The following is a 17,053-nucleotide window of genomic DNA, read 5'->3' as shown; positions in this document are numbered from 1 at the left end:
GGCTTATAGAGGGAAAAATACTCTTTTTGTACCACAAGGTGTGTGTGTCTGTAGGGGGAAGCCAAATAAAAACAAACAAAAACCCACGTGGACAATGTTCTCAATATGCTTGAGCCTGTCTATGCATCCATCAGTCAATGCATGTATAATGAAATATGTACCAAGAACCAACTAAAACCTTAACACAAAGATAAACCATCAGTATATATTTACAGCAGAATACCAATGCACAATCATGTCCTCTATCTCTGGAGACAAAAACAGGTTTGTACATAGCATAAAATATATTTTATCAGGCTAAATGCCATAATTGAGAAAAAAAAAATCAAAAACACATGCACAGAAATCCTTATTTGGATAATTAAAGATGGCATAAGTTTCATACTATACAAGCTGGCCTAAGAAAAAATATAATACTATTTACACACCTGTTTTGCTTGTGTCCTTAGACCTTTGTTGTTACAGCAAAACACCATTGCTTCTAGCAAGAAAGGTCAACCATTTTTATGATTTTATGCAATTATTGGGATTTGATGAAAGATGTGTTAATTGAACACACTCACCTACTTAAATTGTTACCCGATTTCTCAACAAAACTGAACATGAATGATCTTCTAAAGCATATCTCAAAAACACTGAACAAAACAAAAACACTCTTACTCTTTTGTCTGCTGTGATATTCATAAGGTTTTGGGGGATTCTTTCAAACAGCTAAGGAAACTGTACACAACCAAAATTACATTTTAAATGTCTGTGAAAGTAGTATCATTCCAAACAAACAAACAAACAAACCAACAAACAACAATAAAGTGAATCAACATTTAGGATGCAAAATGCTTTCAGATAATTTCCAAAGAGAAGCACTGAAAAGTAATTCAAATAAAAATACAAGGAAAGTAACAGAAACACAGTAATGGAAAGAACAGAACTTTTAAAATGTTTACTGAATCTAAGATTAAATAGTTATTAAATAAAAGTGCTTTTTAGAATATTAAACGAACATTAAATCATCTCAGTTAAACATGAAAAGAAATACCAGACAATAAAGTTTCAGGTTATTAGCACAATATCCTTGCAAATTCAAAATAACATGAAGTGTTTCAGTTTTCTGTGTGAATTTAGATGGAAAACATTTTGTATCAATTTTCTTGAAAAACATTTTGTGTAAATTTTACTATATATAATTAGTTTAGGCATTGACTCTGTAAAAAGACATTTCTAAGTATGAGAGCTTTAAGTGGCTGACTTTGATTTCTCAAGTATTTTGGTCTCACCTAACCACTGCATGCTGCAAAAGTGCTTGACACTGAGCAAATGTTATTGTATGACTTAGTCTTACAATAATCAGCATCTAATTAAAAGTCAGACAATACAGTTTATACGAATAAAGCTCTAGGTTACCTGCAGAATGAAACTGTTCCAAGTACAGAGTATTATTTTCACTGTTCTGTCTATTTGATTACTCTTGGATTAATAGATCTCCCAGAAAAAGCATTATTAAAAAAGAATTTTTATTATAGGGAAAGACATTTTGAACATACTTGTTAATGGAACATGTGTTAAGGGGCAGCCGTTACCAGTAGATTTTGGATTTGTTGCATCAAAGAAGAAGGGTGAAGATGGAAAAAGAAGAAACACTGCTCATTCCTCAGCTATACAGATGAAGAAGAGAAACCAGCAGTAAGTTTTGAAGGTGGTGTGGGCATACCAAGAGAAATGACAGAAAAATAAATGTTCTTAGTTTAAAAGGAAAGTAAATTGTATAAAAGGTGGGTAGCAAGAAGGTAGATTCAGCAGATAAGCTGGAAGTTGAATACAGTACAGCTTTAGCCAGTGGATGAGGAGAACTAAGAGATGCTCCAGAAGAGACCTCCGTAGGATTTGGCACTAGCAGAACTGGAGACAAAACAAACCTATGAGCTGCAGTGTCTGGAACTGTGGTTAAGGACATAAAATTTTGGGTTTTTTTTTTATTTAAGCTATGATTTCTACACATGACAGTGATACATTCAAATGTAAATCAAAGTGAAGACATGCAAAGCAGGTGGTTGTGTGTTATATGCACCAGACTGTATGAAGTATCCATAAATCATAAGTAAACCTGATGTGATAAACTGCTTGTAACATTTTTACTAGAATAAAATTATGTTTAATCTCTCAAAATAAGATTAATAATGGCTAATTAATTTATGCTCCCTCTAAACCAGTAGGTAGAGACATGCAGCCAGCATAGTTATGATGACGTCTAACTTGTTTGTCTCCAGCACAATAAATTTATACGAGGTTTCCTCTATGCAAATTGAAAATAGGTATCTGATCCAAAAGAAATGATGCTGTAAGAAACAATTTGCAAGGCCGTGTGGGCCATACTGAGTAATGCTCCTTATGCTATAAATTAGCATGATATGAAATCCATCTAAGTCAAAAGCATTCTTTTTTTGACCTGCACTCTGAAATACAAGATCATGTAAGTGACAAGACAGGTAATAAGTTTGTAATTGTCCACACTTATTTTGTATTAAAATTCCAATCAGTGGCAAGGTTAGAATCATGTATTCAGTGAAGGATTTTTTTATTTTTTTTTTACATACAGCAATAAGCCATTATTAAACAAAGTAACAACAGATGAGCTCGAGAAACCTGAAAGGCTGATCCTTGTAAAGCATGCAAAGTCTCAGCCACAATCCTTGATCTGCTGGCAATGCCAATAGAGCAAACTAATTGCATGCACAAGCTCTTGTGATGGTTTCTCTAAATTCTTCTTTCAATGAGACCCAAAAATTCTGCAAGGTCTCTGTCACCTTCCTGTCTGTCTTTAATATGTAAACCAATCTTTGATTTTCAGGAAGGGGAGGAAAATAAACAAACAAACAAATAAATAAATAAATAAATAAATAAAAAGGGGTTGGGGTGTTGAGCTCTGAAGAGCTTCTCTTGGCAAAGTAGTGGCCAAGTGGAGAGTTATCAAAGAAAACTCTCTGTACCATTCTACACCTGATATTATTTAGGTGAGACTGAAGGACAGTAGTATTTATCGGCTGGCTACAGAGCCCAGTGGATAGGCACAAATAGGCAAATAAATACGTACAGCCAAAGTACCTTGTCCTGCCCTTCCTGCCTTAAGGATAAGTACAGGAATCAGCACAGCACCTGAGAGGTCACCTTTCCAGAGCTTTCACAAATTCTAGGCACGATCCACACATCGATTAAACTCCTGCTGCACTACTCGAGTGCTTTTCCTTCCTAAATGAAATTTGCATTGCATGAAACAATCAAAGCCAACAGGTAGCCCAAAAAGGTCCAAAGGATGCAAGTGTATGGAAAGCAGGTATGTTTACCAGAACAAGAAGCATAAGAGAGAACCTCATTTTTCATACATTAAATAAAACAAACAAAACCCACCAAACCTCAAAAGTCTGATTTTGCATGCATGGAGCAGAGTTCCTTGTGCTGAGTGACACCTTACTCACAAAATACTCACAGATTCTACAGAACTCCCAAGTGCATAAGGCATTTACCAATGGGAATATTGCTACCTGATCCAAGGGAGATTTTCAGCACTTAGCATTGCAAATCCAGACAAGTACAAACACAACTTCCAGTGATTAAATAAAGGATGACTTTCAAAGAAACAAGGTGAGAAGCAGCTATGCATTTGGGAACTGAGAAGACTATCCAGTCACAGCAGCACAATTTAAGTCGCATTTTAGGAAAACAATCTGGATTCTCTTGCTGCCGCACCGTAACAGCAAGTTTATCAGAGGTTCAGACATGGAGAACAGGACAGGAAGACAAAATTGTTTGGGTTACCTGAAAATATTATACTTGGATCTAGAATGTCCTGGATTCCAAAAGGAACTGAACCACAAAAGACTTTTTTTTTTTTTCTTTTAATATTAAATGTGCAAACTGTTACCTGCATTGATAAAAGCATGGACTTCTCTCTCCACTGCATTTAATATTTATGAGCTGGTTGTGAGCATACTGACTGTCTTACTCTTTGTACTGAACTGCGTGTCCTCAAACTGCAGAACCGAGCTAAAGGCTCAAGGCATTACAGCTTTAATGTCAAGAAAAGTAATCACATAAATATAATTTGAAATTATTCATAAGTCCATATAATTATAGAAGTGCATTTCACTAAGTTCAGAGTAATAAAATAACTTAATACTGAAAATATAACCAGCATTTCAGGTAAAAAATGTTTGTAGAGAGTCATCCCAAGAGCCCTCAGACTCAGGAACTTACATTTGCCAATAGCAGGGTCAAAAAGAACACAAAACTAGAAAGAAAAATACAAGTATTAAAGGAAGTGTAGCATATGTAACAGCATTTGAGAGGTGGATTACTCAAATGAAAGGTTTCAATAGATGTTGTAATGCTAAAAGCAGTTCTCTTCCATGAGCTCTTCTACTCCCCCTACTGAACCAGCATAAAGTTTTACCATACTCAACTATCTATGGTGATGTATTTCACAGTTTATTGTCATTATTATTTCACAGCTTTACATTATCTTATACATATTGTATTGTTTGAACATACTTTGGAGAGCTATCTGAAATCAAAGGGGTTTTAATTGAGTAGCAGCAATGTAAATCAGCAAGGCATTTCAGATTTGAAGTGTGAAGAGTCCCGCTCAAGTATGTGCCTGTGCTGTTACCTTTATACTCAAGTATTTTGCGCTGGTGCAGAACTTAAATCTGCTCAATTTTATGGATAATACCAGAACAATTTGTGCTTCTAGATTCACATCCTGCAAAAATATCTACTAAAAATTCTTCAAGTATAGGAAAAAAATCCTCAAATCAAATGTAAAAGTGGACATTTAATTAGTTATCTTTATGTATTACATTATAATTTTTTTGATGAGTTGATTTTTTTTTTAAGTAGATGGATGTCTGCAGTTTTGCAACTGAAATATTGCAGCAACATAGGGCACCAGAAATTAAAACTGAAATAGGCTATAAGCTTACCATAAGTGAAAGTGACTGCTTTTGCCCCAGCTGAAAGGCCAAAAAAAAGCCAGCAGAGCAAAAAATGAACACGATTTTGATCAAATCTCGAGCAAGGCGTCTTGTTTTTGACCCATTTTGAATCTAAAAATATCCTTTATGTTGTCATGTAAAAATTAAAGTGCTTCAATAAAAGATTAGCGTCTATGACTATAAGCTGAACTGCAACAAAATTCACATGTTTTTTAATGTGGGGCTTTTACCAGATACTTCAATATTTTTAAATCACAGATTTTAATATAGTAGAACACACAAAGTGAAAATAAGTTCATGGTATGTGATACCATTATCACACATATTTAGTATTAAAGGGATCATAACGATCCTGGGCTGGCTGAAGAGTAATTACCATGAATAAAAGGTGTGGCAACTTAAAGTAATTTAGAATAACAGAAATATTAATTACAACACGTGCTGGGAAGGGACACCACTGACTTAGTAGAACATAAACAGGTCTTGTGGTTCAGAAAAATCTTATTGATATGAAATTTTCCTTCTTTCCTTCCTTCCAGGGAAACTCCAAGAGAAGACGTGCAGAGCTGGTACTCAAAAATCACCAGTGTTTTACATTCCATAACAGATGTCCAATTATAACCAAATCAATCACCATGGTTCTGTGTTAGGGTGTAAAATATTCAGGTCTAACTTGCATTAGGCTGTCATCAAGTATATCTTGAAAGTGCTTTGCCGTTGCATGGCACTAGTGTTGTATCAAGATGTTTACAAGCACTGAGTAAATTCATACTCATATCACCGGAATTTCTGGATTTAGATTGGTGTCATGTACTATTTATCTAAAGTAAATGTGAACTGTTTGGCTGGATAGGATGTGGCTGCGCCATCCTGTTTTTTTCCACCAGGGCTAGCATGTGCCTTTTTCTGCTAACAGTTTACTCTGCTGCTTGTGTTCAAGATGTTGAAATGCTTAAAAGTTTGTTTCATTTGCATTTAGCACTTCTTGAATGTAAACATTTTATAAAAAGAAAATTTCACCTTGCTCTCCTTTAAAAATAAGCAAAAATCCAATTACAACTTTAAGGTTAAGTACTTCAGGCTATATCATGTCCTTAGCAAATCAGCAAATGGTGATTTTGTGCTCGGGAATAAGGCATTAGCTCAGTCCCACAAATGCATCACCATTATGGAGCTTCCTATCAAATGTTTAGAAGCCATTATACATTTGCTGCTCAACATTCTTGTTAAAAAAAACTTTGCTCTTTCAGAGTTTTGCACATCTGACTTTGTCATAGAACATTTCCCAGAATAATTCAAATTGAACCTTACTATATATATAGGAGAAATGAGAAAAGGTACAGATACACTGCAAGCCTAGAACTGTCAGTACAGAATTTTCATTTTTGAGTTATCCAATTCAAGATGAAAGCTGTATCTTTTTTTCTGACTGTCTCTATAACATCGTAAGCAACGACATATACCTGAAGACAGTGACAGCTCAGGGCATCATCCTTGACAATTCAAAAAGCTTTTCTTACATTGGGAAAATTTCTGCTTAAGTGAATTTACCAAATAACTGAGGCTTTTTTGTATTTTTATGCTTTTAATAATCTTGACTCCTAGGAACAATAAACTGACATAATACCATTGATGGAGTTATCAACATAAGATACATATTTACCTCAAGTTCACAAGTAATTTGGTTCTACACTGACATTCTGATACGTCCTATGAGATTTCTTAATGAATTCAGATTTCAAGAAAACAAAATAGAACATGTTACTGATGTAAGATCCTGGGTATACAAACTAATCTGCAGGTATCCAGAAAAAAATCAGAACTTCCAGGGAAGCATCAGCTATCCTTCAGCATTTTCTGTGGAAAACTGTCACAATTATTTGTTACTCTATACAGTATTTTCCCATCTATTGCTGCATTTAAAAACATTTGAGACAGCTGCTGATCTCAACTGAATATTTGGCAGAAGGTAAAAATCAAAGCATAGTATCAAAGAAGTTTGGGTAACACTCTCACTCAAATATGCTCGTTAGAAGGTAAGATCATAGCCTCTCCAAAACAAACCACAAAAAATGTGAGTATCGCAGCATCTGCCTATAGCACACCTTCTGTGATTAACTCCATAGAGAGTGGGTTTTTGCTACTTTAAGGGAATACAAATCAACAAATAAAAGCATTCTCATTGCCTTATAATTTGTACAAAACCTTGCCTTTATACCAAGCAGTTCCCCTTTGTGAACTTCATACTGATACTTCTTTGTGAGTTGCCAAGTTATCAGTTTACAGTCCACATGAACAAATCAAAGCATTTAATTTCCACCTTGCTGCCCTGACTCATTTTTCAGTCTTTATAAATACTATTAACATCTCATCTGTAATTCAAACCCAAAAGCCAGGTACCAGCTTTAATGTGGATCTCTCCCTAGACCTAATATATTTTAATGTCACTCCATCTTCCTACACAAATTTTCTAAAGAGAATGCTTTCTTGTGTGTCCAAACAGATGAAATTAGCACCTTAGCCTTGTATCTAACATATTTCCATCTTCTCTTGTCAGCCTTGACCCCATCCATTTTACAGTATGGAAAGTGCTGCACGAAAAGTCAATTTTCCTCATTAATCGCATGGTACCTGTCAACTCTCTTTTCCTTCAAGACCTTTCTCTTCTCTCTGCGCTAAATAAAAAGTGGTCTTCTTGTATCATTGGTTCCCACAAGCACTACAAAGATGCCACCCTCTTCTTTTCCCCACCAGTTCCCCAACTGTTGAATTTTTAAAGATCTTTCTACAGAGTCATTTTGGGACCATCTTTTACAGCTGGAAACAACTGCATATTTCTTAAAGCAAATTCACTATCTTCTTCCTCTTCTCCAAATTTTACCTGAGTGGTGATAGACAATGAAGCTTATAAAGCTTTTGTTCAAGGCAAGGAGCAGATGGGATGTAAACACTATTTTTCATGCCAAATAATTCTTTCTTATCATTATATGGTCCTATGTTTGTCATATTTATCACTAACCTTATCACAAATTTTTGCTTCTTGCCATATGAAAGACTTTTCATTATATATTTTATCTTATTCCATACAGTGGGCACATGGACAGAAGATGTAGATGCCAGAACAACAATCATCAGGCTGTGAACAGTTTTCTGCTTTCACTGTCTACTGCACACTGTAGATTCCCATAATCATTTAAACTTTGAAAAGTTTGTCATTTTAAAATGTGGATGTCCAATCAACCCATATTTCTGAACTCTTCTCTTTTTTCACATATTTTTCTTTCAAAACAAAAATAAGTCTCTGCCATTTTCAGCTAAAAAGAATTTAGACCTGGGTATGAATTTCCAAGTCTTAGATGACTCAAAAAGGACAAAATGGCACCAGCGTTTTTGACAACTCTTAGTAAACTACATAAGACAGTTATCATCAAAGACTCTTCCATAGAGATTTCCAGTACACTTTCATGAGGCCTTGGATTAGGATATCCCAAGATACTTAAATGGCAAATGTATTGAGGCCTTGGGCTTTTTTCCATCAGTAGTTCGTGTTTATTATAATAAATTATAATTATATTAAAACCTATTATAACAATATCGTTTATTTATAATATCTTCTCCATTCTTCATAGACTATACCTTTCATTCTGTATTTAAAAAGCTACTTTAATTTTTTTTATATCATTAGCTTCAGAGTTACTGGCACTCTTAGAATAATTCCTCCATCAAAAGCAGACACAAAATCCTTCACCCCACCAAAACTTCTTGCAACACTAAAAATTTTCAAAGCTAAAACATATTTTTACTTTGAATAGCCCTACACTCTCTTTTACTTTCTCTTTCCTTCTTACTTCAATGTTACCACTGTATTTACCACACCTAATTTACCACTCTTCTTCAGCACCTCAAGGACTGTTTCTCAGAAAAGTGTAAAATGTCTGAGGATTGCAATTTCTCATAAATGTTGGAACAATTTAAATACATACCTTAGTTTGTTGTATGCAATGTTGAGGTATATGTATCAAAATCTGTATTTCCTCATTAATAAATGTCTAATGAGATTCAGCTTGCAATTTACCATCAAAGCAGACATAGGTCAAATTGTACTTTGCAGTGGAAAGTTAACCCTGAAAAATTACGCCAAGTGAAAATGTTGATGTTTGGAGAATTAATGTTTTAGTAGTTCCCTTCTATAAAGGCCCTGTGACTCTTTTCTGCAGACTTCCCCAAAAGCTTGATTTACCCTTACTTAAGGCAACATGTAATTAGGTAGGATTTAAAAGGTCCCACTGACCAATTCAAACTCTACGTTAGCTTCAAAATGAAAACTGAAGCCATTTACACTGTAGTGTTTATTCTTGTGACTCAGATTTCCTAATATTTAACAGAGGTGTTGAAAATCCAAAGAAGCTTTACACAACCAGGGAACAACATAAAGCCAGAAGTGAAAATATTTAAAGAGAAGTAAAGAGGATTTCAAATCCATTTTACACAGCTGCATCTGCTGTGACAGTTTATTAAGCTGCAAGGCAAGAGATTTTTTTTCTTGCTGAAATATTTACCATAAGCTAAATAGAATTGTCACAGTGTTTCAAGTCACTGCCGAGGAAAGCTGAACATTAGCATTCCCAAACAAGAACATTACTTGGTTGATTCACTGAGTGAAAAGGTGAGCAAAATTTGATCAAAATGAAAGTCAACATGCAGCATTCAGTTCTGTGGAGGGAACTGAAGATGGCATAAAAGCTGGAGGGGGAAAGTAATAGGCATTTTGCATTGGTAGGTAGAAAACAGGTGAGAATTTGCTAGTTTTTGTACAGCTTCAAGGCTCTGATGGTGTACCAAACAAAAAGAGCATACACTTGAACCTTCCTTTTTGCAGGAGCTGTGCAATTTCATGAGGGCTTGAAAGGAGGTACAATTTTGCTTCAAGGAAGCAACTTCCTTCGTTGAAGAGAACAATGTATAAAAAGGTGATCTGGGGTGTGGAGTAGGTTTTCTTTCTCTGAAACAAAGTAAGGTAAGATTCTTTAAGTTGTACCATTCACAGGTGATGTATTACTGGATTTAGTAGAAAAGCAAGAACACAAAGCCCTTCATCTCCCAGCTAGGCTCCAATTGAAAACATGACTCTCAAAAGCTCCTGCCAACTGCAACAAACTAGATGTGCTACCACCGAGTCTCCAAGAAACATCTTTCTTCTAACTAAATCCTTCCTTCTTAAATCCTTGTTAAATTTTTAGTCATGTGAAGTAAGAGGGTCACTGGTGCACATAATACCACGCAAAAGAAAAGTTTGGTCATTCAAACTGGACATGTACAATTTCAATGCTAAATTAACCATGACTGTGCTCATTTTTATTTTGTACATGTGAACAGAGTAGCTCTATGGGGTGAGGTTGAGAACATATTGAGGGGAAAAAACACAGAAACAAGTGGCAAATGCCACCTGCCTGACTCCTGCAAATGCTTCTGTAGAAGTCAACACAATTACCTTTGAGTCAGGAACACAAGATGTGACCCCTCGCTTTTCACCCTTGCTATTTAGAGAGAATTCATCACACTCTGTGTGTGCCACACAGCTAGACCCTGCAATAAAAGATATTGACCTTTAAGAGCTCGTTCCTAATTAAAGTTACCCATTTGAAATCACACAACTAGATCTGGCAGCTTTGACCATTCACGGATATTAACTGTTACCTGAAAAAGCACTGAGACACAGTCTGCAATTATATGTTTTTTAAAGATCTGTTCTTTTTAAATAAGGAATAATTTGTACATGAAATTGATAGTTTTCTTTCAAGTCCTCTGAAAATATTTTCTATGGAGTTTTTTTTTGTTTGTTTTTGGTTTGGTTTTTTGTTTTGTTTCTGTTTTTTGTTTTGTGTTTTTTGTGTTTTTTTTTTCTGATCTCTCTATGCTAAAACTGAGAGAATAAACCATTAAGTTGTTGCTAGGAATATTTTTACATTAAATATGGGGTTTTTTTCCCAAAAATTTAACACTGTATTAGAAGTCAAAAGTTACATGATAGGATGTCACATCTCTAGGAAGTTACTACATATCATCTAGGAAACTGAAAAGTAAGCTATATCATGACAACTTAACTGTAGCACTAGTCTTGTTATCAAATGCTGTCTTTCTACAAAATAAGTTGGTCTGGGAGGAAATCAAGCATAGGTTTCTGTGTGTTCTCCTTATAATTATAAGTACAGGTCCCCGCAATACTTTCATGATTTACATCACCACAGGACCTCCAGGTTTCTAATAAATGCAGAACTGACCTTTAACTCTTAACAAAGCTTCACTTTCTTAACTTGAATTTTTCTTTCAGGAAAAGGTTAGGGGGGTGAAGAACAGGGATTATCAACAGGAATTTTATTTTCCAACCAGATCCAACTTCCATGACACTAAAGGATTTGCTGTCTCTTGAGTCTTGTCAAAAGTTGCATGAGCAGGGAAGGGAGAAACTAAGCAGTAGTGGAGAGAGTTTGTGCATGCTTCAGTATTCAGACTATATTTGAAAATCAAAACTAAATTAATAAAAGAAGAATAGCATCTTACAGAAACAAGACTGGTACGATTTATGCTGGGAAACAACAAAGAATACCAGAACACTGATGTGTAAAAAGCAAGGTCTCTTTCTTCTGAAATGACATAGCGTGGGGGCAGTGTGTGTCCCTGGACTACTACACCCATCCCCAGAACAATAAGTCATTTTCATCGCCAACATGACCAGCAATGAAAAGCTCTCACATAGTCCATTTTCACTGAAAACATCATTGATAGTTGTGGGCCGTTGGGTTTTTGTGTGTGTTTGGTTTTTGTTTGTTTTGGGTTTTGTATTTACATAGTAATGGAAAGGATATTCACTGGTCACAAGAGGAAAAACTACGAAATCACATTCAATGACAGGATGTGGAATAATCACCTAATTAAGTCATAACTGCAGGAAATTTGGCAAATTCATGAAATATGCATGGGTAATGCATCAGTATATTTCCCAGGCTTCTACTTTGCTGTTTTCATCTGCAATATGCATGCTAGAAGGGGAGGAGAGAGGGAGGAAGAGAAAGTAGAGCAAGAGCAAGGAAGGTCTGTGTGCTGTATCTGCTTTGTAAATTAAAATAAAAGATTAAAATAGATTTTAAAAACAAATTTCAACTGGTTATAATACCACATGGGGGATATTATTATTATATACTTCTGATATTTAAGCATATATTTTTCATATATATGTATAAATAGTTTTATACTTATGTATATTATAAATTTGCAGGGGATCCTGTGCAGCTCAGATATTAAAAAGCTGAGGTACATTGGCGTCATACTCAACCCATTCACTGAATCCTATAAACTTAGGAACCCTGACTACAATCATGCCTATCTTTCAATTGCTGAAACAGAAGTCTGTGAGGCTGGGGAATAATGTTTTTATTGTCCCCCTACATTCTGAGGCCCTGTTGCTCTGTAGTGTAGTCTTCCTAGTTAAATTATACTCTGCTTTTCGTGATGCTCTCTGGAGTCTGGGAAGCACATAATTCAGTCTCGCCAGGTCTATTCAGAGAAGGAATAGCCAAGCAAATGCCTGAATACCAACTTTTAACCTGCTGGAGAAGTCTTTAAGTATTATTCTCCTTATTAAAACTCCTTAGCAATGACATGAAATACAGAAGAAAGGAAAACCAAAAATTTGCTGGAAAAGTAAGATTATGAGTATCCTACACTGAGGCCTGATTAACAAGCCAAGGTGATAGGAAAGTCAGCACAAAAACTTCTGGATGAGAAAGGATGAGCAGCAAGGTGCCAGGAAAGAAGTCTCTTCACATGTAAGCAGCTTATTTTGCATTTTATACAACACCTTTGACACAGCATGACTTGATAAACCACAGATAATAAAAAGAGTGAGAAGCACTAACATTGGCATTCAAGAAAATATCACTGGATACTGCGACACTTTCGGGGAGAAAGTCAAGACTCCCTTTTCACACCTAACACCACCAGTGATGCATACAGAGATGATTTTCATATATATATGCTCAGCAATACCACAGAACATCAAACACAGGACTTTTTGAAATGACCGGAATATTTACTTTAAGGGCAGAAATTAAGCATGTTTATAGTAAATCCTAGTTCAATTCCATTTTTGTAAGTTATTAAACTAGCTAAACCTAAAATCATTCTATCCATGCAAATAATGTCTCTACTCAAAGCATGATTCAGATGCTAATTTTATTCAAGTAGGTTCAATAAACCAAGTTGGGAGAGATCTTTATAGACACCTTAAACTTAATCCCCAAGGCACTATCAGAATAGGGATCATCACAAATATGTGTCCTGCATTTTCAGCGCATGCATCCAACCAAGTACATCTCCAAACAGTAAAGAGTGCAAACCTAGGCCTTCAGTGATGGACCTTTCATATAAGAATATTGATACTACAAGGACCACAGAAGCATGACAGCAGCAGACTTCAAATATGTCCTCTTGCATCTTTTTCACTTCCCCCACTCAAAGCCTTTAAACGATTTTAGTTCTTCTTCTGTGCCACAATCACTGGGTTGCAATTCAAGAAAAGGAGATAACAATCATGTGGAAGGCTGGTATTTTATACACATTGCTGGGTTCCACTTTGATGGGTTTGTTTTGCAGGTCTACAGGCACTGAGGTTGTTACTAAACGTTTCATCCGTTGTTATTTGATTTTATGCATGAAGCCACCATAAAGACATATTTTTAGCCTTGTGAAGTGTTTTCCCCCTCTCTGTTAATTATCAAGTACCTGACTGATTGCTCATGATTGATGACTGATGGGGAGAAGGTTCAGCAGGTGTTAACAGTTTCATTAATGTGAGAGGCACAGAGGAAGGATGTGGCCCATAATTCCATCAAACTGCTTGCTGCTGTTGCCTGTAAGTGGTTTTCTCCATGGCAGAGTGTGTGTGATAATGTATTATAAACTGAAAACTGAAATTTCAATAAGGTGTTATTACTAAAAAGAGTTTTACTAAAGGAGTGCGATTATTTCTGATCTTTGCTTATGGAAATCATTTTTTATTTAAACATTCAAGTGACATAGAAGGTATAGTCAAGTGAAAAAGAACTTGAAGTGGAATAATCAAATTGATTACCACAAACTGAATTCAGAATCAGGAAAAATAACTTGCAATTTTATCTAAAACCTATCCCAAAAATTTCATATAGTTGTGAAGATAAATCCATTTACATTAAAGACTTAAATCTAATTTTTAAAGTTAGTAATTGAACAGGAAGTCATCTTAACAGCACGATAACTTCCTTTGAGACATGTGAAATGTAGCCAAATTATTTAAATACATAACAAATTTGAAATTGATTTCTAATTAATCAAAATATAGACCCACCTTTCTGGTGTCTTGTGCTTTGGTGGACTCTGTGCTGTTGTGGTTATTTTTCTATGTTCATAAGCATTACCCCCGTCTTACATTTCCTTAGCTCTTCTTAGATCCTGAAAGTAGTAGGCTAACATTTCTGCCTACAAAGCACTTCAGTGAAAGAAATCACGATACCTACCAAAAAAATAAAATCTGATAAGACTGGGTTTTATGTAATCTCAGGTAATCCGTTATATGCATGGGAAGTACACAACTGAAGTAACTAATCCACCTAATAGAAACACTTGTGCATACAAACTTGGAGATCATGAATATAAAAGAGATGACCTGATGATTTTTTTTTCAAACTTTCTTTTATATTATTCTCAAATAGTTACATTTTTCTATTTCCAAAAGGGGAAAAAATCTTAGAAACAATAGAATCCTCAGTCCAACAAAAAAATCATAGAAATAAATAAATGTAAATGTAAATAAATAAAAGAGACAGCTTTGGACTAAATTAATGCTTTAACATGGTTCAAAAAGGTAGCTAAGATGTGGACATTATTTCAAAACTGCAGTTTTAAAGAGAAAAATTAAAACTGTATAGAGTATATGCAATTATACTTAAATATATACTACTGAGTATGGTTAGCAGTGAATCCTTTGCTACAGAAATAATAAAAGCTTTTTTTTTAAAAGCTTTGACATTTTCCAGGTAAATACAGGGATACATGTATTACCCCAAATTATGAAACATGCCAGAAAATCAAGCTAGATGTGCTCCTTGATGCTAAAATCTGTATTTATATTAATTTTGAAATACAGATTATAGAAATCTGTATTTGTAACTCAAGATAGATTTGATGCAATAATTTCTTATAAACTATTAAATAAAAATACAACCTCTGAATATCCCATCATCATTTCATTACTGTAAGTGTTACTGAAAGTCATAAAATCCTACTTCAAGACCTCTTGAAATTTTAGCAAGCTTTCTAATCAAGGCTGATATGATAAATGATTCCAAACTCAAAGTTTGAATCCTGTTAATCTAACATGCAGAAAAAATAGTTAAAAAAATCAAGTACAAAACAAAAATATGTTGTGTTTACGAAGATCCAGTAATTGTGTACATGATGGTTGTAATGTAATTTCTTTTAGGTTTTAAAAATGTGAATTCAAACATCTAACAGCATAAAATACCACATGCTGCTCATATCATGAACTGTTTAGAAAAGTTTTATTAAATGAAGCTCTTAGGTTTTAAAAGCTGTTACAAACTTCAGGTATAAAATTCCTGCCATGTTCCAATAGGATTTCTAATTCTAAATTCAGTAAAAGCTTTAGGAAATCTTGTCCTCTTCTTTCTACCACATTGGCAACCCTTTCCTGAAAACATCTTGCTGAAACTGATTCTTTTTGCTGTTGAGACAGAACAATGAAGTTTTCTGAGCACTACGAGAACCTTCTACAGGAACAAAACTATTTTGGTTTAAAAAAAAAAAAAAAAAGTGAGGCTTTTACTCCGAGTAGGAATGGCAAGTTAGACATTTATTTTTCTCCAGACTTCAATACTTTCAAGTTGAAAATCCACATCAGTGACTTCAAGGAAAGCGGTAGACAAAATAGGCCTTTTTACAGTGATGTTAAAAAATGGGAGGGGGGGAAGGTATTCTTGAAAGTAGCAAAAATAGGAAATTTCTGGTTGCTTTCAGTAACAACCTGGATGAAGAGACTGGGTGTACCCTCAGCAAGTTTGCTGATGGTACCAAACTGGGAAAAAGAACTAACACAGAAGGCTGTGCTGCCATTCAGCGAGCCATGGACAGGTTGGAGAACTGGGCAGAGAAGAAGCTAATGAAGTTCAACAGGGGCAAGTGTAGGGTCCTGCACTTGGGGAGGAATAACACCAGGCACCAGTACAGGTTAGGGGTGGACTTGCTGGAAAGCAGCACTGCAGAGAAGGACTTGGGAGTTCGGGTTGACAATGTGTTGACCATCAGTCAACAATGTGCTCTTGCAGCCAGAAAGGCCAATGGTATCCTGGGGTGCATTAAGAAGAATGTGACCAGCAGGTCAAGGGAGGTTCTCCTCACCCTCTACTCTGCCCTGGTGAGGCCGCATCTGGAATTTTGTGCCCAATTCTGGGCTCCCCAGCTTAAGAAGGACAAGGAATTACTGGAGGGAGTCCAGCAGCAGGCTATGAAGATGATTAGGGGTCTAGAGCACCTTTCTTACGAGGAGAGATATGAGAGAGCTGGCTCTGTCCAGCCTGGAGAAGGCTGGGAGGAGATCTCATCAATATTTATAAATATCTCAAGGGTGGATGTCATTAGAATGGGACCAGACTCTTTTCAGTGGTGCCCAACGATGGGATGAGGGGCAACAGGCACAGACTGAAGCACAGAAGGTTCCATCTGAATATGAGGAGAAACTTCTTTACTTTGAGGATATCAGAGCACTGGAAAAGGCTGCATAGAGCGGTTATGGAGTCTCCTTCTCTGGAGACATTCAAAACATGATCACAGAACTTCAGAATGGCTGGGTTTGGAAGGGACCTCTGGAGATCACCTAGTCCAACCCACCTGCTAAAGCAGGTTCACCTTGAGCAGGTCACACAGGAATGTGTACCGGCAGGTTTTCAAAAGCCTTTCCTCATAAAAAAGGTGCTCCAGACCCCAAAAATCTTTATAGCTCTCTGCTGGACTGTAAC

This window comes from Streptopelia decaocto (assembly GCF_964273445.1).
Source record: "Streptopelia decaocto genome assembly, chromosome: 4".
NCBI lineage: Eukaryota > Metazoa > Chordata > Aves > Columbiformes > Columbidae > Streptopelia > Streptopelia decaocto.
Note: the sequence above shows the minus strand (reverse complement) of the source record.